The sequence below is a fragment of the Olea europaea genome, unplaced genomic scaffold, assembly GCF_002742605.1.
Source record: "Olea europaea var. sylvestris unplaced genomic scaffold, O_europaea_v1 scaffold3171, whole genome shotgun sequence".
Lineage (NCBI taxonomy): Eukaryota > Viridiplantae > Streptophyta > Magnoliopsida > Lamiales > Oleaceae > Olea > Olea europaea.
This window is the reverse complement of record NW_019250520.1, coordinates 13,838-26,699: the sequence shown is the minus strand read 5'-3', so window position 1 is coordinate 26,699 and position 12,862 is coordinate 13,838. Positions and strand designations below refer to the sequence as shown.

The 12,862-nt window shown below is 35.5% G+C and overlaps 1 pseudogene; it reads right to left on the bottom strand.

Annotated features, from left to right (window-relative positions):
- Nucleotides 1-5,100: 5,100 nt before the first annotated feature.
- On the bottom strand, nucleotides 5,101-9,838 carry LOC111385472 (annotated as a pseudogene).
- Between the last annotated feature and the right edge of the window lie 3,024 nt (nucleotides 9,839-12,862).

Sequence of the window (12,862 nt, the reverse complement as noted above, 5' to 3'; positions counted from 1 at the left end):
GCCAATACAAACTCAATTACATAAATAAGAATCCAAAACAAAAATAAAGTGCACAAGACAAAATAAAGTGCAACTAGAAATAAAATAGATGATGTCCTCATCAACTCTTCCGGAGTGGGAGAAAACTATATCCTTTCGAGTTGATAGATCACTATAGGCTGCAGTCAATCTGATACCCAAAATATTTCAAGTCAAGCCACGGGGGGAACGATCTTTCTGATGAACCATGTATCAAAATTCCATGATCGATAGTAATAAAAACTGTAGCCTATTCCCAAGAATATGATCTGATCAAGGGGGACGATCTTTTCTTCTAACCAAGTATTGATACTGGACTCCAAATAACCAATATTTACACGCCTCATCTCCAAAATTTTCACATGATTGTACATAATGAGGAGTACAAGAAGCACGTCGATCCACCCAACAAACAAGGGAGTACCGATTCTCTCTATCAATTAGCAAAACCTGTTCATCTAAAATAATATCAATTTTATCTTTGTGTGCTGTAATGAGTGTTATTGGAGTAGAAATAGTAGTATATATAGGTCGGGAGTCACATATGAAAGTAGAAAATGATCATCTAAACAATAAAAACGACATTTGTAACTAACTAAGTCCTTAATAGTTAAAATAAAGTGGTGGCCAAAATACGATAAAAGATCAATGACACATGTATTTGAACCAACATGCTTTAAAATTTCATAAGGACTAGCACTATATGCTTGCAATATAACATAATCCCCAATATTAAATTCAAAACTTTGCTTATGCAAATCAGCTAGAAGTTTATATAATGCATTACTTGTTTCAAATTGTTTATTGATCTCAATATGCAAATAATGAAGATGATGTACAAATGCCTCAACTGACATTGACACACTAGCATGTGGGAACATTGGAATAAGGTCTAAAGCCTTTCTAGACTTATAACAATGAATAATTTTGATGGAACTCATACCTATAAATCGATTCACAAAATTGTTATATGTAATTTGAATTGTTGGGATGATCAAATTCCAATTCCCAATAATTTCATTGAAAATGGCATGATTACGCAAATCATTAAGACCTTTGGGTTGGATAAGAGTATGACACACAACATTTGACTGAGAGATATCAGGAACAAGGGATATAATACCTAGATTCATAGGAAAAGTTCGAATACTATCTAAAGAGGTGTTCTCACTATCATCAAAGTCATCAAATTCTTAAAGATTAGGTCTATAGATTTTATCTTCCAACCGCTCATCTCTTGTATTCTTTTGTTCTTCAATGACTAAGGCTGGACTAGAACATTTAGAAGAGATGTGACCAAAGTCCATAGTTGAAGCACTGCAAGTGAGAAGAAGCTCTCAAAAATTTTACACTTATTTTCTAACACAGGAGGAACATTAGACGGGAAAGGGCTTTTGATAGACTAAGATGAGGCATCGATGAAGAGATTGGTGGACGATGGTGATCGCGGTTTTCATAAAGAGTACTAATAAGTAACTCATAATCTCGGGCCAAAGAGTAAACGTGATAAAGAGTAGTAACATCTCGAAAGAAAAGCTCACGCCTAAGTTCATCTCTTAAACCTTGTATAATCCTACTCAAAGTCAAGGCCTCATTCTCAACGACATGACATGTCATTCGACATTCCTCAAATTAAGCAATGTACTCAGTTACTAGCCGATTCCCTTGTGTAAGGGTATTCCATTAGATGAAAATTCATGATCTAAGCAACCATCAAAAGCAGGAGTATTTAATTTAATGTCTCTAAAGAATCGCTCCTTATGATGAGGAAGAGAACGAGTACCATGACGACCATGGCCTTGTTCTTGCTCACGAACTTAATCCCTATACCTACAATCCTGTTGAAAATAATTTTGATCACCTTGTCGACGACGACATTGTCTATTGTGGAACATTTCAAAATTATTAACATCAGTTGAATGAGGGATTTGTTTAAACTTGCTCAGACTAGCAACTAGATCACTGTTCTTTTCACGAGTAGCAGCCACTTTGGTTTGGACAACTGCTAATTGAGTTTGTAATTGTTGCTAGCAAGTGGCAAATTGAGCAAATTGTCTAGTAAGTACATCAAATTGTGAATGGTTCATGCTTAGGTATTGAAAGTAGAAGTGACAAGACGACCAATCGACTACTATGCATGTATTGTATTAGCAGCTGAATGACGTGCAATAGAGAGATCAATGAACAATAACTGCAAAATAACAACTTGAACCCCCTTTTTAATTTTAAGTTTTTGGGATTAAATGAATCCAAATATAGCAAGCTAATTTTGCTGATACATGTAAACTAACAAAACAATGGTCAAACACTAATCAAATTCTCTAATCACATTGATAAGTAGGGAATAATGGAAAGTCAATTCATTCAATAATTAAAATCAAGTTGGGTTCAATGCTAAAATTATAAAGCTAACAGCAACACAAAGAATTTAAATGATGTAATTTTAAAATGAAACAGTCGTATAAACCAAATATAAATAGAGAACAGCAACTCCCTATTGTTGAATTGCAGAGGCGGTGCCCACGGGAGCTTAAAGTTGCCAGAAATTTGCTCATGAGATTTCAATCCAACCAGTGATGGTGCAATCTATTTTCCTAAGGATCTTCATGTCTTCTCTCAGTTGTAGACTAGGAATATTATTGAAAGGATTACTCCAATGCCTTTGCCTACGGATTTGGGTCAATCAGGTAATAGACTAATAGGCTAGAGTTTAGATTGGAAAAATAAGTTGGGCTAGGAGATTAGGGTGGTTTAATAGATTAGGATTTGCTCGTTGAACGGCACCTTCAAGGATGGTAGCAGCAAACAAAAAACGTACAATGGCAACCTTTTTTTTCTGTAGAAAATGCTGAAAATACGAAAACTATTTTTTTCACGGGTGTGAACAATACCCCATGAACAGTACTCTTTTTTTTTTTACTCTTTTTTTCAACTAAGAAAGAAGTCAAAAAAAGAAAACTGCTACCTCACAACAAATTCTTTTGTTTATGCTATTCTACAAGTTTTGGAAAGAGGATGGAAAGAAAGTTTTAGATTGTAAATGAGAAGTTATCCAAGTTTTGGCTCTGATACCAAATTTGATGTAGCACCAATAGAAATATTAAATGGAGAATGAGAAAACCAATTAACAGGAAGGAGTCAGGGAAAGGGATAGTAGAAGAAGAATCAATAGAAGAACCACTAGAAGAAAGATGGGGAGAAGAGAGAAAATTGCCACAAGCTACTACAATAATTTTATTCAATCATTAACTACTGAAATTACATAGCAAATTAGGTTCAAATAGTAAAAAAACAAAATCCTGACTAGAACGGGCTTAGGTCAATACAAACTCAATTACATAAATAAGAATTCAAAACAAAAATAAAGTCTGAAAAACAAACTAAAGTCCAACTAAAAATGAAATAGATGATGTCCTCATTATGGTGCCAACAAATTTGTATTATATTGTTTGACATGAGAAGAGAATCATGGTTTCGTGCAGGTGGAACTAGCACTGGACGAGCCCCTATGGCCACTCGAGCTAGCTTCACCCGAACTTATTTTCCTTATATTGGGCAGTAGCTTGAGCAGCCGTCTAATGGCTTGCTCACCAGAATTTTTGAATCCGCCACTAGACTTTCATGCTGTTTCTATCCATTGGCATGTACTTAGATTCATGTTCCTAGTGTGTGTTTACAAGTACTGATTGACAAGGTGCTGACATAATTAACATGTATCTATTAATCAATAGTCTTGCTGATGTCTCAGTTTTGATAGATCAATATTCTGAACTTGATACAACCATCGAGCAACTTGGTTTAGAAGATCGTATTGGTGCTTTCATTGACATGAGAAAGCAAACTTATTTCCTCATCAAAACATTTCAGCAGTTTTTCACACACGAAACAAAAAACACTAAGGATGGAAAATTAGGAAATTGGAATTGTTGAGGTTTTGGATGTGATGGTGACACCATATAATAGAAGAATTGTGGAGAAGGTGAGAAGGTAAAGAAGAAGAGAAAGGAGGGGGAAATGAGAGAAGAAGAAGAAGTGGAAGAGGAAGAGGGAAATAAGGGAGAAAATATCAAATTTTATTCATTCAAAAGTTGATTTATTACAACGCAAAAGACCCCTTTATATATGGTTTAAACTAGTATTAATTTAAGCAGGAAATTATTTTAAAATCAACGAAGTCAAAATATTTATTATGTTTCCTAGAATAAATATCAAAATTGGAAACTAAATATCATAATATCTCTTTAATATTGCATCAGATGGTCCGTCTCACTTCTACTTGTATTTCACGCCTGTTTTCCCCTTATACCAACCCCGCGTATTTATGTATGAAATTTACATGTAAATCTTTCAATTTCTTATATTAGCGTTCTCTAACCTTTCACTAGGTTTACAGTATTATTACCTTCTGATCTTGGTTTATTGTTGTAGAATAAGGCACTTAAAGATTTTGGCTTAGATGTGTTGAAGGGAACCACACAAAACTTTTCATCACAAGATGGCAAGTGATAATTTTAGTTTACTTTTCAAATTATTTGCATACTTTTCACTCCTCTCTCTAGGTGTGCTTTCAACAATTTCTCCATCTAATATGCATATTGGTCTAAGGATGTTGATTGCCAAAAGAAATTAATGAAGTTCGTATCTACTCTTGATCTTTTGCAACACTACGTCTATTGATATTTTCTTTCCACATGCTTAATTGACTAACATGTTATTGTTTTGATGTGTTATTGACTTAGTTTTCTATAACTCATGGGTAAGAGATGAAAAGCATTTCAAATTTTGCTCGCATGGTAGTCGATTGTGGTACTTTTATTAGGTGCCAAGTAGTGGCCATGGCTTGTAGGTCATGCAGTTAAGGAATAAAATTTCACATTGAATAAAGATAAAAACATAAGTTAACTTGTATGAATTTGAATTACTCCTCTCAATAAGATTGAGTTTTGAAGATGAAACTCCAATTCTTAATATGATATTAGAGTCCATCAAACTCAAACGAGTAATTTAATCCGATTAAGACTCAAAAAATAAGCACACGAATTTCAAGATTAATTTGCTAAAGCGAGCCACCATCTTGTAATGCTATGTTAAGTGATCAAATTTCACATCAAATAAAGATGTAAATATAGACCAACTTATAACGAGTTGGGCTGCCATCAAATTAAGTACAGCTTGTTTTTGGAGACATCGATTCCACTCTTTCTATTCAAAATTTGAGAAGAAATAATTATCATAACTTACACTATTAATATTCTAAAGTATGAGTTTGAAACTTTTCAAGACGATGACGAAGCTCTTTCTTTCTGATAATGTAAAAAAATAGTACATGGATTGATGTGGTGATTACTATTTTAGTAGCAAAATGATTTGACTGGAAACTAGTTTTCTTGTTTAGAACATTAATTCAACTTTATGATAGATAGGGAGATCTAGTATGGAAGGCATGTACCTGCTTGGCATTTTGAGGTATTGATAAAAGAATCTGATCAAGCAAAGTAAAATATTGATAACTGGTAATAGTTGGTATGCAATAAATCAGAAAGTAAAGCAAAGTAGCTGAAGTAACACAAATATAAGTTGTTGCCATGTAAAGTAATAATCACAAATATCTATACTCTAAGTTGTTCAAACTATTGTTTCTATTGAATTCACAAGCAATCAACATGATTGGATCATATTGCTTTAAACAGAATCATATTTACAGTTATTTGAATTCTATGTATAACCAATAATCAAGCCCTGGTGCTTCATTCGAAATGAGAATCACAAGAAACTAACATTAGGTTGAGAACAACGAAAGGTAAGTTTTCAATGTACATGAAAAGCCTCTTCAGATTTTCCCTTCGAATTGAGGATAAATCAATAATATCATAGTTGTTTGTGTATATCCAAAGCTCGCCAGAATTTACCTTATTGAGGCTATCCCAACAAAAGATTTCATTCTTTGATGAGTCGCCTGGCAGACACACATTTACTGATTCACTGAATAAAAACAAAAAAGAAGATGAGATGAACATAATCATATGTATAGTTATTTGAATTCTATGTATAACCAATAATCAAGCCCTGGTGCTTCATTCGAAATGAGAATCACAAGAAACTAACATTGGGTTGAGAACAATGAAAGGTAACTTCTCGATGTACATGAAAAGCCTCTTCAGATTTTCCCTTCGAATTGAGGATAAATCAATAATATCATAGTTGTTTGTGTATATCCAAAGCTTGCCAGAATTTACCTTATTGAGGCTATCCCGACAAAAGGGACAAGATTGAGACCTTGCATGCCTGAAGAAATTGTGTACGTATAATGCATAATCTAAGAACATGATACACATAAGGTAAATAGAACAATGTATCTTTGAATCTCAAAATCAGAATGATGATCCATAGAGTAATGCAGCTCGTGCTAAGTAAACTAGCTAGGAGGGAAAGTTGATTTTGATTGGTGTCCTGCCAAATTATGAGCAATAATTTCAAACATATACTTAAATTTTTTCCATATTTTTCCAAAAATCCCATCGTTGGTTACGTTCTTTATTTTTCTCCACTGACTCTTATGCCAGCAATGCTAAATCGTCTTACCACCAGTCTAGGTAGGTTATCTGAAGGATAAGTTAAATTGACAAATGACTAATAAAAGCTAACTTCTTTATCGACCTAGCTAATGTTTGTTGAGAAAAAACAAATTAAGTTTTAGAACCCCTAATCCTGAATATACATCTTTCTAAATGTCCCCTTTCTCTCTTAGGTATCTAATAAGGAAAACAAAGAAATATAATGACTTGGAACCATGCATTGGAATTCACAACAAAGCTCTTAGATAAAATAAGGAACAATATAAAACAAAACAGCAATTCTATACACCTCATTGTTTAGATTTAAAAATAAATGATATGATACAAAATAGATGATCTACCGTCAGTAAATAGAAAAGGAATTGCAATTTGCCGTGGTTTAAAATAGGTTTTGAGAATAAATAGAAAATGAGAATTAGATCCTCAAAGCATGAAGAGAAAGATTAATGTACTTTACCAATGTTGAACAGAAAAGAAGATTATCATAGAAACACAGTAGTCTGCATACCAGTTCCTATAGAACTACATACATAAGGAATGATTACAACTGGGTAGAACAAACCTTGGTATTCATTCCATGTTCTTCCTCTCTTTCAATGTTGATTTCATAAAGCTCATCCTTGATTATCTCATTTATTCTTCGGTATTTAGTTGCACAAATCTCTCTATGTTTTTTGTCTTCAACATTACTGATTCCTTCATGAAGTTGCAATAGAGGGAGAGATCACACCTATCCAACGTCGTTCATTATGAGATCTCACAATAGAGAGCAACCAATTCATTCAGCATCCTATCCAAGAAATATAAATATTTTTCAAGCGTAGTGACGATAACGAGAGGTTATTTTTGAGCTTCGAGATTTTTAAATTTCTATATACACATTTACTTAGAATGTCAAAAAAATAGGGAAAAGTGTGTTTAAATGTCTCAAGTCTACTCACCATAAAACTCTCTTATACTAGCTTTCTTTTCATGAAGACACACAGTAGTCTTACCATCATCATATGCCACAATTCTCAAAACCTCATCAAATTTCATTGATAGTAACATGATGTAATTGTTCGAGAAATAAATTAAAATCACCTTGTACATAAGTATCCTAATTAATTCAAGGGCACCGACAAGATGAGAATCAATCCACTGGATGAGGAACAGAAAAACATGGGCACAGGGGCTGTACGATAGTCTCATTTGAAGGCAAGCACCATTATATTCCCTTGGATAATTTGAAGCCTTGTATCCCCCAAAAATCAGTAATTGCATCAAGGCACAGTGAATGAGATTCCATTCTCAATTCTTTTTTCTCGTCTACAAACAAATACTTGTTGATGATAAAATATTTCAAAAATAGCAACAAATTGATAATGTAAATATAAAATACAGAAAATTATCAAGCCTCTCAGATAAGGCCATACAAAGAAGCATCATATAATAATTATAGCCTTTAGATTCTCTGATTGTATTTTTTGTTGACCCACTTTTTTACAATGGCAATATGAAAAAATAGATGTCGGACCCACTCATGTCGATGCAAACAAATTTCAACACGTGTTGACCGAAGATATGGTTGGAGACTCGATGCGGTAATGGACATGGGAGATGTTCTACGACATGTGGCGAAAACGTTCGGACATCGACTATGTGATCAAGAATATACGCAAACCAAATAATCAATCATAGACAACTCCATCGAAAAATATAAGGAATTACAAAACTCAAGCATGCAAAACAGTAGACTTAGGATTTTGGTTAGCACTTTTGTTTTGACCATCAATTTGAGGTTGGTCAGTGGTGGATAATTTTACCTTAGTGTTAACCACAGGTGACTGGATTTTCCAAGGGTGACTGGTGACATCATCAAGCTCTTTCTGTAATTTTATGTATGTGAAGTTTGCATATATTTTTTCCCATCCTTTGAAATGTTACAAGAGTGACTATTTATAGTGTTTTAGCTGACATGGTGGCCGTTGGATCGAAACCACATGTCTTCATCTCATTAACCGAAGTCTCACATCACTCCACCATATATTAAATACATTAACAAGGGGCAGTCGTCCTAACTCTAGGCTGACATTTCTGACACTTATTAATACAAAAACTACATCAATAATTCCTACAAATACTCTACAGATCCGCTTTAAATGTAATATGCACTTCAGCTTAACGAGACAATTTTAGCCTGATAGAAGATTGCCTCGACAAAGAATTCGATGGAGATAGTACTTCGGCCATAGAGTTTTTTCCTTTTCCTTATCTTGACCTTGCATATTGTTAGATGTATTACCTCCATTCCGTTTCGACGTGGCTTCCACTGGAGCTTCGTATACGAGGCGTAACATTTTCTTTTCCATTTCTATTTCCAAGAATGAGGGTATCCCATAAAATCTCCGCCATTGATCATGCCATTATCATTAAAAACACAAATAGGTAAACCCTGTTGGAGGAATTTTGTGAATAGTGACGCCAAAATAAGTATAATGATGGTTTGTAAATTTGTGCCATTTCGTCCACACCCTTTCATGGTCTATAAATAGGACTCTTTGAGTGTCCTATTCCACACAATTTTGATATGCAAAACATCTCTCATCCCCTCTTCTATCCAAAATCAAAATCATTTCATTTATTTTGATTTTCCTTCATTTCATCCTTGGAGTACATAAGCCTAAATTTCGTTCGTTGTACTTGTGTTTTGGAGTGCTACAAACACAAGTGTAGCCGTTGTATCTTGAGAGTCGATTGTCGAAATCCGTAAACACCGTTGCGGGGCAAATTCGACTTAAGGACAAAGAGTCCAACTCTTGCCTCGGCTTTGTCCCTACTTTCTTCTTCTTCTTGTTTGTGTTTTCTTTGCCGTTACTCTGTCCAATTTTCGGCACAGATTTACAAACCATCATTATACTTATTTTGGCGTCACTATTCACAAAATTCCTCCAACAAACCCCTTGTGTACAATTGAAAACGTATCAATTTTATTATATATAAACAGGGTAACATACAGAATCCCATCAGAAATGAGATATATACTTATTAGTTTTGTATATCTACAAAAAAAAAAATCACAATATTGGGAAGGAATACTCAAAACACAACTCACGAAATTTAGACAAAAAAGTTAGAAATTAAAAGAAACAGACTCACAAATGGAGAACAAAAAGTAAGTTGAGTAAACTAAGAACATACATCATATTTGCGTGTTGAATATCAGCTTCAAGCACTTTCAGAGTATCTTTAAAGGACTTTCTCATGAGCCCTCTTTTCTTCTCTTATTCCCATCCAATTTTTAAATATTTCTCTACCAATTTTCTGTCCATTCCTCCAAAACAACACCCCTTGAAAATTTCCACAATCATACCCTCAAAACTAGAACTTTTGATGACACAAAATTTTAGAAAAAGAGCATAGAGAAAACACAAAATTCAGAACTATCTCTCCAAAATTCTGTATTGTATGCACGCAATTTAATATATGTTGTGCAGGTCTGACAATTTAGAAGAAGAAGCTAAGTTATTTCTTTGAGATTATGGGTTTGGTGGGTGTATTATAATGGGGTTTGGGGGGATCACATTGCACAAACTTGCTCACTTAAGATTTATCACTTAAAAAGCATGTTTCAGTAACTGCTATTAGTTGTGCAATCTAAGGGAGCTTCTTTATTGGGATAAATTAGCTCAAGTTCTGCCAACTTACAAGTTTCTTTAATGTTGATTATCGAACTTGCATTTTTTTTTTCAAATTGATCATTTCATCTATAATTGGGATCAAAAGTAAGAAATTTCATAATCCGACCAATAAAACTAGAAGTGAAATATTTCAAAAATCACTGAACTTATGCATTGATCACGGATTGCTCACTAAACTATAAAGTGCTTTAAAATGCTCTTTGAAATTGTCCTATTTGCACTTCATCCCTTATTCTCCAAAATCTATTAATTTTTTACTAAAGTAGAGGACAGAAATCTCACGTGGCGACAAATGGCGTGCCACATCACCAATTAACCCTAGTCACAATTAATAAATATTATAAAAATTTAAAAAAAATGATATTTAAAATCTAAAACCGTGTTCTTTATATGGACACGATTTTTGTTTTTCAAAATCGCCTTTAAAAAAAAGGAACATAAAAGGACACAAACCACAACATCAAATTAGAAATGCACAAATCCAATTCACATTTTACCCAATTTCCCTCCTAAATCAGTGAAGTGGGAAGCTCCTCAAGAACCCTACCCATTTTTTAACAAACCTTAACCATCAATACTAGAGATCTGCCCCCATAATCGTCCTCACTTATTCAAACCACATGAAAGTAACCTCAAACAAATTTTTTACATTTCATTTGTTATTTTCACACATGACGTCGGTCGTAAAGGTATCTTTTGTGTTGAATTTATGTGATGGTTGTTTGCTTTATGATTATGGCTACAAGTATAATAATATTTTCTTCTTTTTTTTTTTTGGCTGCATGGATGCCTGATGTTGACCTCAAAAAGTGCGCCAACAGATGTCGGTTCCACCCACGCTTGCGTGGGCGAATGTGCAACACGCTAGGACACGTGGGCGATCTAAGTCGAGCGGTTCAAAGGGGCGTGAGAGTAGCCCAACGACGCGGGACGGTAACGTTCGGAATCCAAGGGGTTCTTCGTAATTCGATTGTACACTAATTACCAATCGGTGCTCGTAAATGTATATGTAAAAGTGTTGAAACTTGATTTGTGTATTGCAAGTAAAATGAGAGAGAGTTGAGTAAAAGTAGTCTTTAGTATTGATTCTTGCATTAGCCTTTGACATTACACAATGGAAGCATTTATAGTTATTCATATGAAATGGGAGCCCTTGGATGAAGTGGCACGTGGACTCATCTCTTTAGTTCAAACGTCTTTTCCTAGGTATGGGACTTGACTTGCTAGCTTACGACGCATTTATTGCTTGCGCAGGTCCTCCATACTGGTGACAAGATTTGACCTTTATGCTTGTGACAAACGTTCCATCAGTCATTTGAATAGGCGATCTCTTGGGAGAAGTGACTGTGGAGGAAGCTCCTTGTGGTTAAGAGGCTCGTGCATCAGTTTCGGGGCTTCGACCATATGACAAATACTTCCACTGGAGGACCTCAGCTAAATTCAACAGGTTCCATGCTTCGGGGTCATAGGCTCGGTAGTTGGACTTCGGCAGAGTACATCGGATCGAGGAGCCTCCACGGATGGACCTCGGCTTGAAGCACTTCGAATATAACCTACCTCGACAATATGTGCCACCTTGGCAGGAATGCCACGTGGATCAGGATGAGTGGGCCATTAGCCTAGGTGGGTAGGACAGGCCTGACAACACGCACCAATAGTCCCCCAAGTCCAAGTATAATCATTAATGTAATGCGTGGACTTTAATGGAGTAAAAGTTGAAAGAATTTTTGAACCCCAAATAATAGTCCCCCAAGTCCAAGTGTAGATATTTATATCATGGTTGGAGCTTGAGAAGTGTTGCTGTGGGTGAGCGATGAAGTAGGCGAGGTGTTTGAACTCTGAAGATGAGCCGAGGTGGTTGAGGAAGCCGAGGTGGTTGAGGAGCCGAACCTGCGAGGCTTGATGCTGAATGACGAAGAGGAAGTCGAGGTGGTTGAGGAACCGAACCTGTGAGGCTTGATGCTGAATGGCGAAGAGAGCAGCTGAGGTGGTTGAGGAACCGAACCTGCGAGGCTTAATTGCTGAATGGCGAAGAGGAGGCTGAGGTCCAATGGTAATGATTGTACCTTGGCTGCTGTGCCAATGATTTGATGTTTTGTGCTTGTTTTAGAGGAAAAGTAGCTGAACCGTTACGGCTTCCAAGGCACTGCTGCCGTCGAATTAAAAATGCAATTATGAGGGCAGCTGGCGCTTCTAGAAGCAGACGCGTTGGAGAGGTGCGTGGGAGGCACACAGAAATCTGAGGCGTAGGATTTAAAAACTGTTTGAATTCAACGCCTCGGATTGGATCTGAAATGGAGGGCTCGAATTGACTGAGATTTGATCTGATGGCTGGGGTTCGTCTTGGACCTTTATAAAAGGCGAGAAAATCCCAATTTTCAGGATTTTTGAACACTTTGCACTCTGAAACTCTCTCAAATCTCCAAATTTTTCGACGTCGAGATTGACTGTAATATTAAATTCCGGCCAGTCTCCGTTTGTGTCGAATTCCCTTAGGTATTGTTTGCACAAAAACCCTTCTTACTGTCTTTTTACTGAGAAAATGGAGTCCACTTCGAGTAGGGAGCTTGTTACAGTGGCGTCTTTAGA